General features: G+C 36.6%; 1 pseudogene; it reads right to left on the bottom strand.

The window, feature by feature from the left end:
• Window positions 1-1131: 1131 nt before the first annotated feature.
• On the bottom strand, window positions 1132-1811 carry LOC119535428 (annotated as a pseudogene).
• Between the last annotated feature and the right edge of the window lie 20302 nt (window positions 1812-22113).

Raw genomic sequence — 22113 nt, 5'->3', positions numbered from 1 at the left:
GATTTTAATCAAATATTTTTTCATATTAAACTTCTGGATACTTACGGCTAGTAGAGAGAACCTATTTAGTATATTTCAATTGTATCAATGCACCTTATCAAATTTTTTGCATTAATTCTGAAGTTTTAAAATATAATATCTGAGATTTTTATCATTAGCAAAAAAGAAATTTTTCTTTCTTTCTAATGCTTATATCAATTATTTCTATTTTTGTCATTAATCTATTGTTATTAAATTAATTGGGGAACATTCCGTTCTATGAACTACAAAAGTTTATGTAACACCAAAATTGTGTTTTAAGCTTTTTACCACTATAAATAAAATTCAGTAGTGAAACCATTTGGTCTTGATGAAATCTTTAAAACTAAATTTTAGTCATCTTTCTTACATTTTCTGTGATAATTGTTCTGAGTTTTCCATTATTTTCTTGGGTCAATTTTTTTTTTTTTTTGGTACTTTAAAACTTCCTTTTTAAAAACTATTTTTTATTTTAAAGTGAAACAGCTCATTAAAAAGATAAATGGCTATTATTTTTCATTATTTTATTTTATTTTATTTATTTTAGTGTTTTTGAATGCCAAACTTGGACAGCATGCCCTCCAACTAAAAGTTTGGTCCACTAAAAAATATAAGGATTCCTCTTATAAAAAATAAATTAAACTTTATGATTAAAAGAAACAGAAAACTTTGGCATAGTCCTCTTAGTCAGTTTGAAAAACAAGGATAAGTTTCAACTGTATGGAGGAACATTCTAGAATCCACCTAGAAACATTTGGTGAAACAACTGGCCTGAAGCTACTGGGGTCACTTTGCCTCAGAGGGGAAGAGGGTGCATGGGAGGATGCCAAAGATGCACAAGGACAACTGACTCATTTAGTCAAAATTAGCCAAAATCCAATATAGAATAATATACAATAACAAGAACACTCTCAACAATTATTCAATGCCTGGACAGCAAGTTGCAAGCTTCGAACAAGTACCTTAGCAGGAACCATAGTCAATGTGTTATAAGACTTTAAAGGAGAGAAAAACTTCATCCTGCATAGATGAAGCCTTGTGCACAAGTACATTGGATTCCAGGATGTTGAAGACAGCCATAATACACACACACAAAGAATAAATCCAAGCTGCTTATCTGTCCATCATTCTCTTGGGTATTAAACCCAGGCCACCTTTGGCCAATTGCAGGGGTGTCTTTTCTTTTCTATTCTCAATATTAATACTTGCTCCTTTGAAAACCAGCATTTTTGTTTCTTCTCCTCCCTCCTCATCCACAGGCTAAGTGTAGAGGAGTGTTACCCTCAGTATCTTGGATGTTGTGGATGCTTTGTAGCACAGAAGGATGTGAATCATCTTCAAGTTACCCTTGGCTGCTGCCAGTGCTTTGCTGTAGACTTAAAATGGTCCTTAGCATCCAGATTAACCCCACTTTCTAGTAACATAACAGTGATCTCATGCTTGTTTTGGGAAGCTGCATACTGCAGGGGAATAAAGCCATTTTGATTGACAGCATTCACTTGAGCACCATTTCCCAGAAGGGCTTTTACAGTCTCATCCCAGCCAGCAGAGGCAACAAGATGAAGAGGAGTCCAGCCTGCATCATCTTTATCATTCACTGGCACTCCAAGCTGCAGCAAGAATTCAACAGTGTCTGCATGTCCTGCTGAGCATGCCCAATGCAGTGCATTTCTGCTGTCCTGGTCAGTTTGGGTAGCCAAGGATTTATTGGCCAGGATCTTCTCCTTCAACTCCTCCAGCTTTCCAGTGTAGGCCAGATTGCAGACCATTAGGTTAGACACATTCCCCTCCATTTCGCTGTCCTCAGGATCTGCCTCTTGGATTAATTTTGATAATTTATATTTTGATAGGAATCATCTGTTAAATCCAGATTTTTAAATTTGTAGCTATAGAGTTACATGATACTGTTTTAATCTCTTCTTTCTCATATCCATTATTTAAAAATAAAATAGTATGATGTCTTGGATTAGCTGCGGAATAATCCAGTAATGGCAGGAAGAACTGGGTAGGTTACAGATGAAGCAAGGTTGGCTTTGTGTTCATAATTGTTGAAGCTAAGTGATGGATCTATGGAGGTGCATCACTCTATTCTCCCTATTTTAATATTTTTATGAATATTTTCCATAATGAAAACTTAAAAGGAAATTTGGGACCTAGTTCTAATTTCCCCATGTGGTACTAAGTTACTTCTAGGCGTAAACACGTCACTTAACCTTTTCTACACTATTGTCAAGACATAAATCTTCCTACTTCTCTAATTATTCCTCTGTCTCTTTGCAAGGCCTGCTTTCTCCTCATCCTTAATTTTGGCTTCCTTAACTATGACTAATTATCCTTATCTATAGGATAGAGAATGGTTGAAAAAAAGAATACATAAAAGCAATATCATGGAAACACCAACCAAAAAAAAAATACAAAAAATTATATAGCCATAATGATATTAGACAAAGATGACTTTAAGACATGTAATAGGGCTAGAGATAAGTAGGTATATTTCATAATAAAATTGTCATTTTAACAGAGGGATATGTAATAAAAGAGCTTCAAAATCTATGAAGAAAAAGAACTAAGAGAAGAAACAAACAAATTCATGAAAAATTCATGGAAAAATTTAGCATACTTCTCAAACTGACAGAACAAGCAAACAAAAAAAAAAGCATTAAAATACAGAAGGTTTTAGCAATATGATTAACAAACAACCTAATTGACATTTATAGAACACAGTACTCACTGTTTTAGAATACACATTTTTCCAATGCAATGGAAAATTTACCAAAATAGATCATATGCTGGGACATAAAGTAAGTCTTAACAAATTTCAAAGGATTGGAATAATACCAAGAACATTTTCTGACTTTAGTGGAATTAAAAGCAATAACAGAAGAGAAGAAGAAAAATTCCAAATTTACAGAATTTAAGCAGTACATTTCTAAATAACCCAAAGGTCAAATTAGAGATTTTGTACAGAATTGTAATCATAATATAAGACATCAAAACTTCAGAACAGTAAAAACAGTGCATAGAGGAAAATGTATAACCTTAAATGCTATATTAAAAATTAAGAAAGACTGGAAATCAGCTATTTAGCATTCCTCTGAGGAAACTTAAAAAAGAACAGCAAGTAAAACTATAAGGAAATAGGAAATAAAGTTCAGAGCATAAATCAATAAAATACAAAACAAATAGAGAAAATTAACAAAGCCACATTTTGGTTTTACTTTTAAAAAGATTAATAAAATTTATGACTCTATTAAGACTAAGCAGAAAAACATAGTGAATAAATTTTCAGTTTCAAGTATGAAAAGATCCTACAGATATGACAAAAAATTGAAATTTTAGAAATAGACAATTTTCTAGAAAAATGCAACTACCAAAAGTAATAAGAAAAGAAACCAGAAAATCTAAATTGCTATCTTTTAAAGAAAATGAAATTATAATAAAAAATATTGCCATAAAGAAAGATCTAGGCCCAGATGACTTCACCATTGAATTCTTCCAAACATTTATGAAGTAAATAAGACCGATCTTATCCAAACACATGCAGAGAAGAGAAATATAGGTAACACTGTCTTATTTTAGGAGGCTTACAAACTTTATTATCAAAACTTGACAACAAAACCTGACAAAGACACTATAAGGAAGGAAAATTACAAGTCAATTTCTCTCATGATAAATACATATACAAAAATTCCAGACAAAACACAAAGAGAATACAGTAACATTTTTAAAAAGATAATCAATTTAGGTTTATTCATCCAATCAATTCAGATTTATTTTCCAGAATGCCAGATAAGGTTAACAATACAAAACCAATCAAGATAATTCACCAGGTTGACAGAAGAAAGGAAAACAAAACATATAATGCTCTCAAAAAATTGATAGAATTTAATGCCGTCATGATTTTAAAAAGAAAACTTTCATAAAATTAATAATAGGAGAGAACTTCCTAATCCATAGCATAATACTTAATAGTGAAATAGAAAAGTCTTTCTACACAAAATTGTTTACAAGGAATATATGTCCACTATCACCTTTTATTTAACATTTTGCTAGAGGTCCTTGCCAGTGTAATAAGGCAAGAAAATAGAACAAAAGTTATTATTTTTAAGTTATAAGAATTGCAAAGGAAAAAAATCTGTCAGTATTTGCTAGTTATATGATTATTATGTAGAAAATTTGTAAGTATCTACCTATAAACTTTTTTTTTTTTTTTTCATTTTTTCATTTTTATTGAGATTGTTCAGATACCATACAATTATCCAAAGATCCAAAGTGTACAATCACTTGCCCCTGGGTACCCTCATACAGCTGTGCATCCATCACACATAATTTTTGTTCAATTTTTAGAAACTTTTCATTACTCCAGACAAGAAATAAAGTGAAAGATGAAAAAAGAAAAAAAGAAAAGGAAACTCTAATCCTCCCCTATCCCTAACCAACCCCCCTCAATTGTTGACTCCTAGTATTGATATAGTACGTTTGTTTCTGTTTATGAAAAAATGTTGAAATACTACTAACTGTAGTATATAGTTTGTAATAGGTATATAGTTCTTCCCTATATGCCCCTCTATTATTAATTTCTAATTGTATTGTCATACATTTGTTCTGGTTCATGAAGTGATTTCTAGTATTTGTACAGTTGATCATGGACATTGCCCACCATAAAGAATCAGACAATACCACCAATGTCAAGTGTCTAACATGCCTCTCCTATCCCCCCCTCTTATCTGCATTTACCTTGGTATATCACCTTTGTTACATTAAAGGAAGCATAATACAATGATTCTATTAGTTATAGTCTCTAGTTTATGCTGATTGCATCCCTCCCCAATGCCTCCCCATTTTTAACACCTTGCAAGGTTGACATTTGCTTGTTCTCCCTCGTAAAAGAACATATTTGTACATTTTATCACAATTGTTGAATACTCTAGATTTCACCAAGTTACACAGTCCCAGTCATTATCTTTCCTCCTTTCTTGTGGTGTCTCACGTGCTCCCCATCTTCCTCTCTCAACCGTATTCATAGTTACCTTTGTTCAGTGTACTTACATTATTGTGCTACCATCTCCCAAAATTGTGTTCCAAACCACACACTCCTGTCTTCTATCACCCTGTAGTGCTCCCTTTAGTATTTCCTGTAGGGCAGGTATCTTGTTCACAAAATCTCTCATTTGTCTGTTTGTCAGAAAATATTTTGAGCTCTCCCTCATATTTGAAGGACAGCTTTGCTGGATACAGGATTCTTGGTTGGTGGTTTTTCTCTTTCAGTATCTTAAACATATCACACCACTTCCTTCTTGCCTCCATGGTTTCTACTGAGAGATCCGCACATAGTCTTATGAAGCTTCCTTTGTATGTAATGGATTGCTTTTCTCTTGCTGCTTTCAGGATTCTCTCTTTGTCTTTGACATTTGATAATCTGATTATTAAGTGTCTTGGCGTAGGCCTATTCATATCTCTTCTGTTTGGAGTACGCTGCGCTTCTTGGATCTGTAATTTTATGTATTATTGTACTTTGTTTCATCTTTGAGTTCCCGGAGACGTTGCTCATATTTTTTCATTCTTTTCTCCATCTGCTCCTTTGCGTGTAGGCTTTCAGGTGTTTTGTTCTCCAGTTCCTGAGTGTTTTCTTCTGCCTCTTGAGATCTGCTGTTGTATGTTTCCATTGTGTCTTTCATCTCTTGTGTTGTGCCTTTCATTTCCATAGATTCTACCAGTAGGTTTTTTGAACTTTTGATTTCTGCCGTATACATGTCCAGTGCTTCCTTTACAGCCTCTATCTCTTTTGCAATATCTTCTCTAAACTTTTTGAATTGATTTAGCATTAGTTGTTTAAATTCCTGTATCTCAGTTGAAGTGTACGTTTATTCCTTTGACTGGGCCATAACTTTGTTTTTCTTAGTGTAGGTTGTAATTTTCTGTTGTCTAGGCATGGTTTCCTTGTTTATCCAAATCAGGTTTTCCCAGACCAGAACAGAGGGAAGAAATATTCAGTATCTGGTTTCCCTGAGGGTGTGTCTTAGAAAATTGCTCCACCCTTTGATGCCTCGGGTCACTGTGCTTTTCTGCCCAGCAGGTGACGCCTGTTAGCCTATAATTCTTGCCTGGTGTGAGGAGGTGTGGCCGTGTTCCCCCAGGCTCTGGGGTCTGGTTCTGAATGGAAAGGGCCCCTCCCCTTTCCTTCTAGAGAAGACAGAGCCCCCAGGTGGAGGTCATTAGCATTTCAATGGTCTCTCTCTCTCTGCTTGTGCTGTCTCCGCCCTTCCCCAAGTCACAGCCCTGGAAACTTAAAATGACTGGGGCTTTCTCCACTGAGCCGAAAAAGAAACAGATAGTCCCCTTCAGACCCAGTCAAGGCGACCCTCCGGCTCTCCCAGGTCAGTCATCACCCAAAGCCTCTGTCTGTTTTTTGGGGCTGCGTACCTGTAGTGAGCAGTTCACACTCGCTACTTAAAACCCCAGTTGGAGCTCAGCTGAGCTGTATTCGCTTGCTGGGAGAGAGCTTCTCTCTGGCACCACGCGGCTCCGCAGCTCGGGCTATGGGGGAGGGGGTCTCCCGACCTGGTTCCGCAGGTTTTACTTACAGATTTTATGCTGTGTTCTCGGGCATTCCTCCCAATTCAGGTTGGTGTATGATGAGTGGATGGTCTCATTTGTCCCCCCGCAGTTATTCTGGATTATTTACTAGTTGTTTCTGGTTTTTTGTAGTTGTTCCAGGGGGACTGCTTAGCTTCCACTCCTCTCTATGCTGCCATCTTGCCCCTCCCCTCCCCTAACACACTTTTAAACAACATGACCACTTTCCAAGTTCATGATCCATTAAAAAGCAAAATAAAAAAACTCAGCTTCATCCAAACAAAATTGTTAGAAAAAATAAGCTTAAGTAAAATGAGGACTCAACTAAGAAAACCACAAAAATTTGGAGCAAAAGGCTCTCTCCAAATGACTATGAATTGAAGCCTTTTTACAATAAAAATCCCCAGACAGAAAAAATGTGCAATTTATAGTTTTATGTGGCATTAACCGTGGAAGCAGGTCCCAGGTCTTTAAAGGCTTCAAACTCTTCTAAAACTTTAATATATGAAGATAGCAACACAGCAGGTTGATAATGGCTAAGAAAACATCAGGCAGAGCCACACTGACAAGGAATAGTTTGTTCAACTGTAGGGAGGAAGATTCTGTTCTTGGCTACATGCCCTGTCCTCAGATACCATGGTGATAAATGCTCTACCTATAAACTTTTAGAATTAAGTGAATTTAACAAAGTCAATGGATACTAGATTAACATAAAAAATTTTATTTCCATATGTTGCCAACAATTAGAAAATGAAATTTAAAATGATACAATATTCAGTAGAATTGGAAATTATGAAATATCTAGGAACAAATCTAAAAAAATATGTGCAAGATCTCTGAACAGCACATTAAAACATACTGATAGGGAGGGGAAAGATGGTGGCATAGAGAGGTGTGGAATTTAGTTAGTCCCCTGGACCAACTAATGGACAACCAGGAACAACTAGTAAATAATCTGGAACATGGTTGGGGGACAACAATGACCGTCCACACATCATACGCCAACCTGGATTGGGTGGAATGCTGAGACTGCAGCATAAGGACAGTGAGTAAAAACTGTGGAACTGTGCCAGAAGCCCCCTCACCCCCACAGCAGGCTGAGCTGCAGGACCTCTCTGTGGGAGAAAGCAGCATTCTCAGAGCAAGCAAATATAGCTCAGCCTAGTTCCAATTTCAGTTTTAATTAACAAATGTGGACTGCTGGATACAAGCTATAAACAGGCCCTTAAGAAGCAACAGAGTACCCTGGGGTCACTCCCAGCGGAGAGGAGGTGGAGCTGATGGAAAAAAAAACAAAATTAATTTAAAAATAATAATAATAATACAGAGACTTTTAGAGACAACTGATCTTAGAGAGCCAGTAAATGTCTGTGCCCTAGGAAAGGGAGTCCAGAAGACCGGGTGCTCTCTCTGACCAAAGGGCAAAATTGGGGGTCCATGGACTTGCTCTGAAAAGGGGCTTTCTTTCCCTTTTACTCTTGTTCAACCTGAGTAATTCAGTGCAGAAAGTCTCAGCCATTTTCAGATCACAATGCTCTGACCCAGAGAGGGGTGGAGTTTACATAGTCAGAGAGACAATGGAGTAATTCAAATGCAGAGGATAACTCCCTAGGAAGTGTATTTTCCCCAAGAGGAAGGAGGTGGAGCCCAGCTCTAGTGCTGGCCCTCCCTTCAGAACTCAAACCCTAGGGCCTGGGGAAAAGCAGTCAAAACAGAAACAACCTAAGCTGAGAACTAAAGGGACCACACCTCTTTACACCAGTTGAGAGTGACAGGCTGACAAGTACCACTTGCTGGATAGGTAAGGAAAAGCACAGCAGCTAGAGGCCTCACAGGAAAGACTGTCAATCTTCTAAGACACACTCTCAGGGAAACTTGACACTGAATATAGCCCCATTGTGAGACCTGAACCCATTTGGTCTGGGAAAATCTGACTGGGGTAACCAAGGAAATCAGATGCCTAGACAACAGAAAATTACGAATTACACTAGGAAAAATGAAGATATGGCCCAGTCAAAGGAACAAACTTACACCTCGATTGAGATACAGTTGAGATATTGTTTCACTTTAATGAAACAATCAATTAAAGATTTCCAAATAAATGATAAATCAATTCAAAAACCCAGTCAGTGAGTTCAGGGAAAATATAGCAAAAGAGATGAAGGATATGAAGAAAACACTGGGTGAACATAAGGTAGAAATTGAAAGTTTGAAAAAACAACTGGCAGAATCTATGGAAATGAAAGGCACAAAACAAGAGATGAAAAACACAATGAAGACATACAATAGCAGATCTCAAGAGGCAACAGAAAACATGAACAAGACATGTTCAACAGAACTGGAGAACAAGACACCTGAAATCCTACACACAAAAGAACAGATAGGGAAAAGTACAGAAAAATATGAGCAACGTCTCAGGGAATAGAATGACAACATAAAGTGTGTGAATGTACATGTCATGGGTGTCCCAGCAGGAGAAGAGAAGGGAAAAGGGGCAGAAGCAATAATAGAGGAAATAATCAATGAAAATTTCCCATGTCTTATGAAAGACATAAAATTACAGATCCAAGAAGCACAGCAGACCCCAAATGGAATAGATCTGAATAGACCCACACCAAGACACTTAATAATCAGATTATGAAGCATCAAAGACAAAGAAAGAATCCTGAAAGCAAGAGAAAAGCGATCCATCACATACAAAGGAAGCTTAATAAGACTATGTGTGGATTTCTCAGCAGAAACCATGGAGGCAAGAAGATACTGAAAGAGAAAAACCAACAACCCAGAATCCTATATCCAACAAAACTGTCCTTCAAATATGAGGGAAAGCTTAAAATATTCTCTGACAAACAATGAGAGAGTTTGTGAACAAGATACCTGCTCTACACGAAATACTAAAGGGAGACAGATAGGAAAAGATAGGAGTGAGAGGTTTGGATCACAATTTTGGGTGATGGTAGCACAGCAATGTAAGTACACTGAACAAAGATGACTGTGAGTGTGGTTGAAAGAGGAAAGTTAGGAGTATGTGGGACACCAGAGCAAAGACAAAAGATAAAGACTGGAACTATATAACTCAGTGAAACCTAGGGTGGGTGACGATTGTAATAAAAGGTACAAATATGTTTTTACATTAGGGAGAACAAATGAATGTCAACATTGCAAGGTGTTAAAAATAGGGTGGAATTGGGGAAAAAACACAATCAATGCAAACTAGAGACTATAGTTAACAGAAGCATTGTATTATGCTTCCTTTAATACAAAGACAATATACCAAAGCTAAATGTCTGTAAGAGAGGGATATAAGGGAGGGGTATGGGAATTTTGGCATTGGTGATGTCTGACTCTTTTATTGTACTTTAGTTTAATTCTGTCTTTCCTTTTGTTGCTTCTTAGCTGTTATTTTTTTTCTTTATTTTTTTCCTCATCTCTCTAGCTTCTTTGACTCTTCCTCCTTCTTTGTGGAAGAAATGGAGATATCCTTATATCGATAATGGTGATGGTGGTGAATGCATAAATACTTGATTATACAGGGAACCATTGATTGTTTACTTAGGACAGAATGTATGGTGTGTGAACAAAACCAACTTAAAAAAAAAAAAAAGTTGATGAGGAAGCCTTAAGGGTACTATATTGAGTGAAATAAGTCAGACACAAAAGGATAAATATTGTATGGCCACACTGATATAAACTAATTATAATATGTAAACTCATAGACATGAAATATAAGTTACCAGGATACAGAATGAGGCTCAAGAATGGGGAGCAGTTGCTTATTATGAGCAGAATGGTTAACTAGATTGAACTTAAGTGTTTGGAAATGGACAGAGCTGACATTATTTGAGAACAACTAACAGTGCTAAATGGTGTGTGAATGTGGTAGAAAGGGGAAGCTTAGAGTCATATATGTCACCAGAAGGAAAGTTGGAGGTTAAGATATGGGAATGTATAAAACAGTGAATCATGTGGTGGACAATGTCCGTGATTAACTGTACAAATATTACAAATCTCCTTCATGAACCAGAACAAATATATGACACTATAACTGGAAGTTAATAATAGAGGGAATAATAATAGGGAAAAAAATATACCTATTGCACACTATGTATTACAGTTAGTAGTATTTTAACATTCTTTCATCAACAGTTACAAATGTACTATACCAATACTATGAGTCAATGGGGGGGGGTGTATGGGAGGATTTGAGTTTTCTTTTTTGTTTTTATTTCTTTTCTGAAGTAATGGAAATGTTCTAAAAATAGAAAAAAAATAATTGTGGTGATGGATGCACAGTGGTGTGATGGTATCATGGGCAACTGATTGTGCACTTTGGATGATTGTATGGTATTTGAACAATCTCAATAAAATTGAATTAAAAAAAAATACTGATAGAAATTAAAAGCCTCAATACATGTTCTTGGTTGGAAGACTCAGTAGAGTAAAGATGTCATTTATCCCCAAAATTGATTTACATATTTAATGCAATCTCAGTGAAAATCCCAAGATTATCTGTGCATGTGTGAGTGTGTGTGTAAACTGACAAACTGATTTCATATGGAAACGTCAAGAAAAGCCAAGGCAATTTTGAAGAAACACAAAGTTTCATACCATCAGATATTAAAACATATTAATAATCTTCAATTATTAAGACAGTATGATATTTATAAAAATGTGGACAAATACACAAATAGAACACCTGAGAGTCTGTTTATCCAGAGCAGACTCACCTATATACAATTGACTGCCTTTTTTAAAAGTTGCCACTGTAGTACCATGGGTAAAGAAGCCTTTTTAAAACCGATGTTAGATCAAGTGGCTATTCATAATGAGAAAAACACATTTTGACACTGCCTCATGCCATATACCAAATCAATTCCAGATGTATCATTGATCTAAATGTAAAAAGTAAAAGAAAAAACCTCCTGGAAAATTCAATAGAAGAATACCTTAGTGACCATAGGATATGCAAAGATTTCTTAAATAAGACACTCACAAAAAGCACTAAAAATAAAGAAAATGATTGAGGTCACAATGTGAAAAAGAAACATGCTTACATATATCTGATAAAGGATTCATCTCCCTAACATATGGGGAACAAATAAGAAAAAAGGCTAAGATTTCAGATTGATAAATGGACAAAGGGTTGAACATCACTTGTAAAAAGCAGGTATCCAAGCAGATAAAATTGTGCTCAACATAATCATAATGAGGGAAATGCAAATCAGAACTACATATGAAATACCACTATACATCCACCAGAATGGCTAAATTCTAAAGGCAAGAAACAAAACTGAAAATACCAAGCGTTGGTGAGGATATGGAACAGCTGAGAGTCGCATACACTGCTGGTGGGAATGTAAACCAATACAACAACTTTGAAAATCTCTTTGGTAATATCTACTAAAACTGAATATGCTAATAACATATAATCCATCATTTCTATCCCTAGGCATACACCAACAGAGTTGCATATGTATTTGCAACAATAAATATGATCAAAAATGTTTACTGCTGCATTAATCATAAAATCTCTGAACTGGAAACAATCCAAATGTCCATCAAACATAAAACAGATAAGTCATCTGTGATACACTCAGTATATTGCAAGGGCATATCATTTTGTAAAATTTCACTGAACTGTACACAAAATCTGTACATTTCACTAGGTTATAGTTCAATAAATATTTTTACCAAAAAGGAACGATTTGTTACAAAAAAAAAAAGTAGACTGTCTCTTTAACATCAATCCTTGCGTCTCCTCATACATTGCCCTAGTTTCAGTTATTTCCTCTATGACTTTGCTAGCTTGCTCTCTTATCCCTCACTTTGGTGCCAAGTCTGAATATTTAAATTCCTTATTAGACATGCCACATGATCACAATTGTAACAGGTTTAAAACTGAATGCGCTAAAATGACTTTTGTTCTGCTTTCCCAAGTGTCCCGTCATTTACCCATTTCATATAGGCTCACAACAGTACAATTGTCTTGCAATTATTCCTTTCTCAAGTCCCTGTATCTTGTCACGAAGACCTGAAGAATTTCCTTTAAATGGTCTCTCACTTTGTTTCCATTTCCACTGGTCTGACAAAGCACTCATATCCATATATAGAGAACTCCAGTAATCTTTGATTGTGTATCTCTATCGCTTCCTGCTAAGACTTGCAAATCTCAATGGCCTCCAGCTTTCAGCCTTTCCTCCTTCCAAAACACTTCTCTACACAGCTGCTGCATGAATTTTTTTCAAAACACTGCTTGGTCATGTTTCTCATATTAAAATACCTGCAGTGATTTTACATTAGCTAAAAAAAAGAAAAAGTAAAACTTTTCAGCCTGATATATAAAGTTTTACATAACCTGAACCCAACATGTTTTTCCAGTTTGCCTAGCACTGCCATAGCTAAATTAGCTTATTAGTTATACGTCTACGATCTTCCTTGTACTTATCCTCCAACCCAGCATTCCCTTCTCATTTCTCTCCAACTCTTCAAATCAAATTCATCACTTAAGAGCATTGTCCCACAATAGACCTTGGGTGTTGTACTCACATGGATACAGGTGCAAATCCCAGCTTTGCCACTTACTTGCATTGTGACCATGGGCAAGTTACCCTCTGAACCTATGTTTTCTCATCTGTAATCCATAATAATCATTAGATTACTTTCCAGAGATAAACAATAGCAGAGAAAGTTCATCCCTCTCCTCATAGAGCTGACAGTCTAGTGAAAAAATATTTATTAATAAAATCATGTAACACTCACTTTGCACAGATCTTAGGACTAAAGAGAATATATGTATAGTATATAACAGAGTTTTGCAAACATAGTTGGTAGACAATGATAGTTATCATTATTAATAATCACTCAAAACCCAGTTCCAATATCTATCTTCTGCTATACATTCTTAAATTTCTCCAATTCCCACTTGGAGGAATCTGGAAATACAGATCATTCTCCATGTTATCATGCAATCTACAGGGATCCCCATTCTCTGAACTCTTCACTAACTGTCTTTACCAAACATTTGGCAATGGATAAATCATGTACTTTTTTTTTAGTTATATTTATCTGTCATATTGTCAAACATTGCAAAAATCTTATCTCCATAACTAAATCTAAGCTTTTTGAGAATATAGACTCAGTTTTAAAACAGACGTCCACTAAAGGTCCCAGCACATGCTAAATATTTGTTATTTTAATAAGACCAGACCTACGACTCTGAATCTCAGTAGAGTACTTAACATGAATCCAGAGTTTTCTCCTCCCACACAGAAAACTGATCTGGCCAAGAATATTAGGAAGTGGAAACATTATTTCTCACTCACTCTCTTTGAAAGTTTCTCCCACTCATTTTCAAATCTCTTTAGCCTGCCAAAACGTTTCAAATCCCTAGGAGCCCAGTAAAAGGCTGATTTTGGCAGCTGACAAGAGTGGGATGAAATGTTGATTAAGAAGGGAAAAAAAAAAATTAAAAGCGCCAGAGCCAGAATCCCTGAAATAATATTTCAAAATTGAATTTCAAAAAAGAACCTTGATTCTTAAAGTATGTTTATTTCCCCTCCAGCTTGGGAGATTTTCCAAGGAAGTTAAAACCAAAATACTTCCCACTAGGAATAGTAGAGATTGGCTTGCCAAGCTTAGAATCTGTTAATTCATTGGGTCCTTGATTTTGAAAAGGAGTCACAGAGAATACCATTTCACTCTTCCCTTGGGAAATGATTTCCAGTTTCAAAGTATTAAAGTATTCTAAGATGTTAAATTGTACTCAAGCAATGTTTTATGTTAAAGAATGAAAAACACAAAGAGTATGTTTCCTGACAATGCATATGTGCTTGAAAACCAAAGGGGCCATTTGGTAAGAATTTGGTATCTTTTCAAATCCACAACACTAAGGAAAAAGAAAGAGGGTGATATTAAATCTCAAAACACTGCAACAAGATTATAAACAGCAATATTTCTAGTACTCTGTTCCACTTTGCTCCCCTCACAACATTTGAACCCAATATTCTAAACTATCAGGCAGTAGCCATCCATACCTATCCATGCTTCCGCCATTCACTAATAAACGTTGGCTAACATCAAGCCATAGAATTCAATTATCAACCATATCGTAATCCCTGTTTCTATTAAATTCCACAGACATTTTCGGAATGACATTGCCTATAAAGTTCTGTGGAGATATCAAAATGAATGGCACAACCTCTGCCCTTCAGCATCATAAATTGGTCAAAGAGACAAAACATCTAGAGTGGTAATACAGAGAAATGGTACAAGGCAGCCTTTCAAAAACACGATTTTAGAAAGCTACTTCTGTTCTTGCAAGTGATCTGGCTTCCTTTGCTGCAGCACAACTTGTGTGTCCCAAATAAAACACTGTCTCTGAAAACTTTTGACAAGTTTGGAGGCCCCAGCGAGACAGAGAAGGTGCCATCTGGGGCTGTGGGCCCAGGGACCAGCGAGGTGAGGCACCACGACAGACCCTTTGGTGTCTGGTGTCCTTCTAGGCAGTAGGATATTCCTCAGGTCCATACTGAGCTATACAGGTGCTGTCCTGGGCATCTGAAGTGAACTGTTGCTAAAGCAGCAGGAGCCACCACCGGAAACTACTCATGCTCCAAATGGATCCATGAAGACTCGGTTCTTTCTGAAACTAAAAGCCCCACACCTGAAAGTATGTAAAAGGTTTGGCTGTTCATACAGTTTTATCTAATCCGGGCTACAGAGCCATGGTGATGGGGAATGAGAAGGAATGAGCTGGTTCAAAAAGCTACAATCACAAGGCAAAAGTGGGCTTTGGCAGAAAGGAGGACTCTGACACGCTACTGTGAATACTTTATGCAAAGAGTGGGGAGTGCAAGGAAATGAATGCCAAGGAGAGAAAAGACACACCAAAGAGGAGATGGGGGAGACGAAAACAAACATCTCCTGCTTCATAATTTATTCCTGGCAACCCCAATTCTAACCTCCAAAATGGAAAGCATCATGGGATCTGACTCCCACCTACATCTCCAGCGAGGTAGCATGGCAGCCCCGGTTCTCGGCTAGGCTCTGCCACTTACTAACTGTGAACCTTTCATTCAACCCCTCCTCCTCCAAACTCCTCTTTGCCAGATTCAAAGAAGAAAAACCCACACTCCTTCATCATTTCTTAATAGTTTTTCTGGAGATGCCAACTTCCAAGCATTTCCATCAAGCTTACAGAATTAGGCTCTAAACAGTTCCTTTCACAGAAACGTTACTGCAAACCAAGCCCCTATCCAAGCCACATACATGTCTGTACATCCTCTACAGTGTGTGTGCTGCCCTCTTCATTCTGACTCATAGCTGGCTGGTATTTCATGCATCTTATCCCCTTAAGGGTTTGTTCTCAATCAAAAATGATACAAAGTCCACTGGGCCTAGAAGGATAGATTCAAGAACTTTCTGGCTCTCAATAAATTATTTTTGATGATGATTGACCTGTATCCAAAAACAAACAAACAAACAAACAAACAAACAAAAAACATGGTAATAGAGATACGCAAGCTGTGCTAAGGGAGAGCAAGCTCATGATGGGTGGGTGGGTGAATAGAAAGTCTAAATTCATCTGAGGGATTCTAGGAAGGCTTCTTGGAGAAATGATATGGAAGATTTAATAAGTAGAAATGTTTTCTTGGAGAAAAGCTTTCCAGACAGAACAAGTTAACAATTTTATTTTTGTATATAAATGTGTGTGGGGAGGGGAGATATGGTGGCAGTGCATAAGGGAGAGTGTAGGAGAAATTTGAGAAAGGCCAGTGAATGGCTTATACTAAGTGTGACACAGGAATTTAATGTCTGGGATATATTGGCACACCACTAGGCTCACAGGGCTTAGGTTGAACCTGGCTGCAGTGACAGAATCTAAGGGATAGCACGGATTCTGACCAAGAGGAGAAAATGAAGTTTGGTTCTAGAATAGTAATGGCAATTGCCACATTCAAGAAAAGTTTAAGGAAAAAAGAGGAATAGGGAAGAGCTCAAGGTCCCAAGAAGACCAGAGTGTGTAAGTGGGGTGGGAGTGGGTGGTAGGCTGTATTAGTCAGGGTTCTACAGACAAGGTATATATATAAAACGTAAATAATGTATATAATATATAATGTAAATTTTAAGAGATTTCTTATAGGAATTGGCTCTCGTGGCTGTGGGGATTGGCATATCTGAATTCTGTAGGAGCAGATGCAAGCTGGGATTCCAATGAAGGTGATAATGAATTCCCCAGGAGAAGCCGGTGGGTAACGTGGATAGAAATTCTTCTGACTGTTGAAATCTTCAGTTTCCCCTTTATGACCTCCAACTGATTGGATGCAGAGATTCCTCTCATTGCTGAAGGCAGTCTCCTTTGTTGATTGCAGATTTAATTATCTATAGAGGCAATCAACTGATTAATTATTTAAATCCAGGAAATACCCTTATAGTAACAATCAGACAGGTGCTTTTTTGACAAAACAGCTGGACATTGAAACTTGGCAGAGTTGACAAAAGAAATTAACCATCACATGGATAAGATTTAAGATGTAGGTCCTGGGAGACTCCCGCACCAGCTGCTTCTTCATGCAGGAGGTGACCATTGGGAAGACTTGGCATTTTCACTGACCAGAACCAAGACACAACTACCTGCATGTCTCCCATACCACCATGTGAAAAAGCAGATTTCAGTCAACATTTTTTGTTTTCTTGCTCACATAATTCTAAACAACTGGTCATAATAATTTTTGGCTTTGACTTGACTGGTTCTTCTCAGAATTTTATAGATCTGGCCCTCTTTTTAAGCTGTTCATAGAACACAATTTTTGGTTTTAACAATATGTTTTCTTCATAGGAATATATCACCATCATAGTTTAGATTCCATAGACTTTATCTTAAACTTTTTTGCATTAATATTTTGGAAACTGTTAAAACTACTCATAAGTGCCATAATTAACAATAAGCCATTTAATAATCATGTCTATATGCTTGGAAGAAAAGAGAAGATGTTATAATTCTTAAATATAGTAAGCTTCTAAAGGTAGAGAAACAAGTTCAAAAACCAACATTTTAATATTACTTTTAAATTTTATTTATTTTTATTTAGACATAGTTTTATTTTGCATCTATCTTGTAAAATAATTCTCTTTTGAAGTGCCATGATTGCTAGGATAAGGAGTTGGGTCCTTGACCAAAGACTATTAGCCCTTGCTAAAGGATTTTAAGCTAAGGGTAAAAAAAATGATATGCCTAGGGTGAGCCTTATGTTTCTGACATAAGAAACCAATGAGATAAGAAACACTGGACTAATAAAAGTGTTGGAGAGGATGCAGAGAAATAGGAACAATCATTCCCTGCTGGTGGCAATGCAGAATGGTGCAGTGGCTGTAGAAGACAGCTGGCAGTTCCTCAGAAAGCTAAATATAGAACTGTCATATGACCCAACAATTCCAATAGTAGGTATATACCCAAAAGAATTCAAAGCAGGGACTCGAACAGATACTTGTGCGCTGAGGTTCATAGTGGCATTATTCACAATTGCCAAATGATGGAAGCCACACGTGTCCATTCAGTGATGAATGGATAAATAAAATATAGTATATACATATAATGGAATATTATTTAACCACAAAAAGGGATAAAGTCCTAATACATGTGACAACACGGATAAACCTGTAAGACATCATGTTGAGTGAAATAAGCCAGACATGAAGGTCCACATATTGTATGATTTCACTGATTTGGTATAATTAGAATAAGCAAACTCATAAAATCAGAATCTAGAATATAGGTTACCAGGGGAATGGGGTGGGGATAGGGAATGGGAAATTAAGGCTTAAAATATACAGTGTTCCTGTTTGGAATGAGAAAACGTTTAGGTAATGGATGGTGGTGATGCTAGTACAGCATTGTGAATGTAATTAATGGCACTGTAATATATGTGAATGTGATTAAAAGGGGAAATGTTAGATTGTATATGTAGTAACAGAGTAAAATTTTTTTAAATCCATGGAACTACACTACACAGTGAACCCTAAATTAAACCATGGGCTTTAATTAATTGTACAATTATAAAAATATGCTGTCAATTATAACAAATGTTCCACACCAATTCAAGGTGTTAATAATAGGGTGGTATAAGGGAATCCTGTATTTTATGCCTGATTGTTCTATAAACTCACAAACTTCTTTAATAAAGAAAGAAAAAAGAAACACAGGACTAGATTAAGGTTGAGGAAGTACAAGTGCAGGTGGAAAGGAAAATGATCAGAAGAATTGTCGACTGGAATTTGTAGGGAGATCACAAGTTGAATTTTGAATGCCTTGCTCCAAGCCTTGTTAAAATGACTCTCCTGTATGATCCCATAGTACCCTGTTATATCTCACATCACATTGAAATTGTTTTTGTTTATTCATAACTGGTTTATTTTATTTATGGAATTTATTTTTGTAAACTAAGAACACAGTAATAACCACCAATTTTGAGCACTTAAAATGTGCCGGTTACTCTGCGCCAGACACTTAACATGCATTTATTCATCTCACGGTCAAAAAATAAGGAAAGTGCTATTATTATTCCCATTTTATTCATGAATAAAAGGTTGAAATTGCCAAAGGTAGTCAAGCTAGAAGCAGAACCAGAACTTGAATTTAAGAGGTGCTTTTTCCAAAGCCCATGACCTTAAACTCTTCCCTCTGATATGCTACTGGGTATCATTGCTTATACAATATCCAGGGACAACTATATAGTGTTCATATTCTCTTGACCTCTTGATTGTCCTTTGCTTCAGTTCACTAAGGGAAAATATTGATTTGAGTATATTCGCTAACTGGGAAGTTGGCCACAAAGTTAAACAAGCCCTTGTCTTCCATATTGATACATAATATTACAGGTGCTTCATGCCTTTCTGGTCTTTTCCTGTTTTTGAAAACGAAATGGTGTGATTTAACAGAGATAAGAACCCGAGTCTTCGTCCAAGCTTTGCCATCTGCAGAGCAACCTCAGTAGGCTGGGCCTCAGTTTGACTGAAGTATTTGGACTGGCCTCTCGGAAGTCCTCCAGCTCTATAATTCTGGTACTTCATCCTGTCCACATTACTTTAAACCTCATGGAATGTCTTTTTATTACAGGAAACATTTATTCCAAATGTCTTAGATGGACAGATTTAGGAATCCACACATTAAAATCTTACTGTTTCACAAAAGAGTAATAGGACTCAGCTATCACATTAAATTCTTATTGTTCCAGAAAAAAAGAAAAGAGCCCAGCTTTTCTCTCTTCCATCCACTAGTTCTTGCTGATTCCAAGTCTGTGACTTCAACTGCTCTCTTGCTCATCCAAAAGACTGTGATTCACTACACAGTTTAGCATTAACTTTCTAGACTCAAAATAGAGCTCTGCTGGGTTCCTCTTTATATTTTTCATCTGTCCCCAATCCGGCCCTTCCCCAGGATAGCTATAAACTTAGCCATCTGTTTCTTAAGTGCTGATGCATACCCCTCCCTGAGCCATATCTCTGGAGTGAGACAAATGTTTGTAAAAAGGCAGAAGCAACTGCTTACATTTCACTTCTTCAAAGCACTGCTACACTTTCCTCCAACATCATAGTGCTTCTTCAAAATACTCTTTCTACACTACAGACGTAGGTTTTTTAAGGAGCAATTTTTCCAAGTATTTTTACTCCCTGTAGGAACACATTCCTTAAATTCAGATTTAGGATGTCCCAAATCCACAATGCCCCAAAGGACACATGGCTAAAACCTTGATTCTTACTATTTAACATAAGTATGCAATTTTTTTAAAATGCTATGGCAAGCACTCTCATTTATATGGTTAATATTCTGTCTGAAACACTTCAAAGACTTTTTATTCTTGTATAAAGTATGTATTTTTTACTACTTAAAAGCATCCAGTTATTAAAATTTTATAACTGAAGAGTTTTGAGCTAATTTAATTCCAAAAATTTTAGCTTAGAAATAAGAGTAATGAGAAACTAGTGCAAATGTTCTAGAAAGTAAACATAATTTTCAAGATATAAAAGAGGGTAGAGATTAGTCAGAAGAAATACTAAATAGTTAATATATGTGATAAATACATAAATAATATGTAAATTTTAAAACGTAGTTATTTAAAAATTGAGAAACACTAAGTAGAAAAAGTTTATTTTTATAAAAAAAGTGCAATCATTTCATGCATAAAATAGGAATATGGTAAAAAAAAGTTTCTTCTAAATATTCTTTAGAGTGTATAATGTACTGGGTTATCAAACATATTAATATTCCAGATAGTCTTGAAAAAAAAGCCCAATATGATAATTTTATAAGCAATCAAACACAAAGAGAGACATGGAAAGACAGAAAATGAGACACAAGGACACTGTGACCAAATTTAACATTAAATCAAGGGTGAGTTCCTCAAAATCCCTAAACACTGGAACAGGCAGTACACCAAAATGGTGGCCCACATCTGGTGTGGTGTGCAAGGGGAGCTCTGATAAAACACTGGGGCAAGCTGGTGTGTTGTAGTCTGAGTGACAGGTCTAATAAAGAGAGGACACAGCGGTCACCGAGAGTGGGTTCCAAACTGAGTTTAATTCAGAATTCAGAGTCTGAGCACATAAGATTAACAGATGGGAGACGACTGTTTGCAGTGAGTCTGAGAAGGCTCTGGGTATGACCCAACAGAAGTGTGTTTACAGAAGGGCAAAGAAGCCTCTTTTAAGAAAATCTTTTCTAAGAAAAAAAGCAGTGCTGAAGTAGTGACATTTATCCAGTGACAAATTCTTAGTATCAAAAGGGCTATGGTGATTCTGAGTACTGATTGACGGTTATTACTTCAACTAATGTTTAAGTCAGCCTCCTGGACTCATATTTTGGTCCTTGTTGAATAAGAGAGTTTTAAGAAAGAACATAGAGACCAGTTTTATTAAGCACCTGAATCTGAGCAGCACTGTCATGGGCCTCCAACAGGAAAGAGGCAGCCCTCCTCACTCTGCCACATACTGTCAGGACATTCTGACACCCTTAGAACACAAGCAGACATCAGAAAGAGAAAGAAACCAGAAAAGCTGATGCAGCACGTAGTTCAGTAGGAAAATATAGTGTATATGTACTAGGGGAATACACACCTTGATTTCACAGTTTCCAAAAATACTTTGAGATAATTTTCGGGGGAGTGGAGTTCCTGCATTAGTCGGTATGAGTATTTAACAAAATTTAGTATTAATGATCCATGATCCATGACCTTGTTTGTACTGACAGGCTGGTGAACCTGGACAAATATTAAAGTCAATGCTTTAATGCACCAAACAATTAACTAAAATAGAAAATGAAGGCGATGCTATATTCACACATCTGCCCTTCAAGTCTCTGCCCACTTCCCTCCTAGTTCCCTTCCACAAAATAGGGGTTGCTAATTGGGTTTGTCAGAAATGGAGATATTGATAGGTCAAGGTTACTCTTGAGTAGTGTCACTGTGCCCTACACAGCAGGGACCAGCTCTAAATCTGCTCTATGCCTCCTTGTAGCAAAGTTGG

Source organism: Choloepus didactylus, chromosome 5 (assembly GCF_015220235.1).
Source record: "Choloepus didactylus isolate mChoDid1 chromosome 5, mChoDid1.pri, whole genome shotgun sequence".
NCBI classification, from domain to species: domain Eukaryota; kingdom Metazoa; phylum Chordata; class Mammalia; order Pilosa; family Megalonychidae; genus Choloepus; species Choloepus didactylus.
This window is presented reverse-complemented; position numbering and strand designations above follow the sequence as displayed.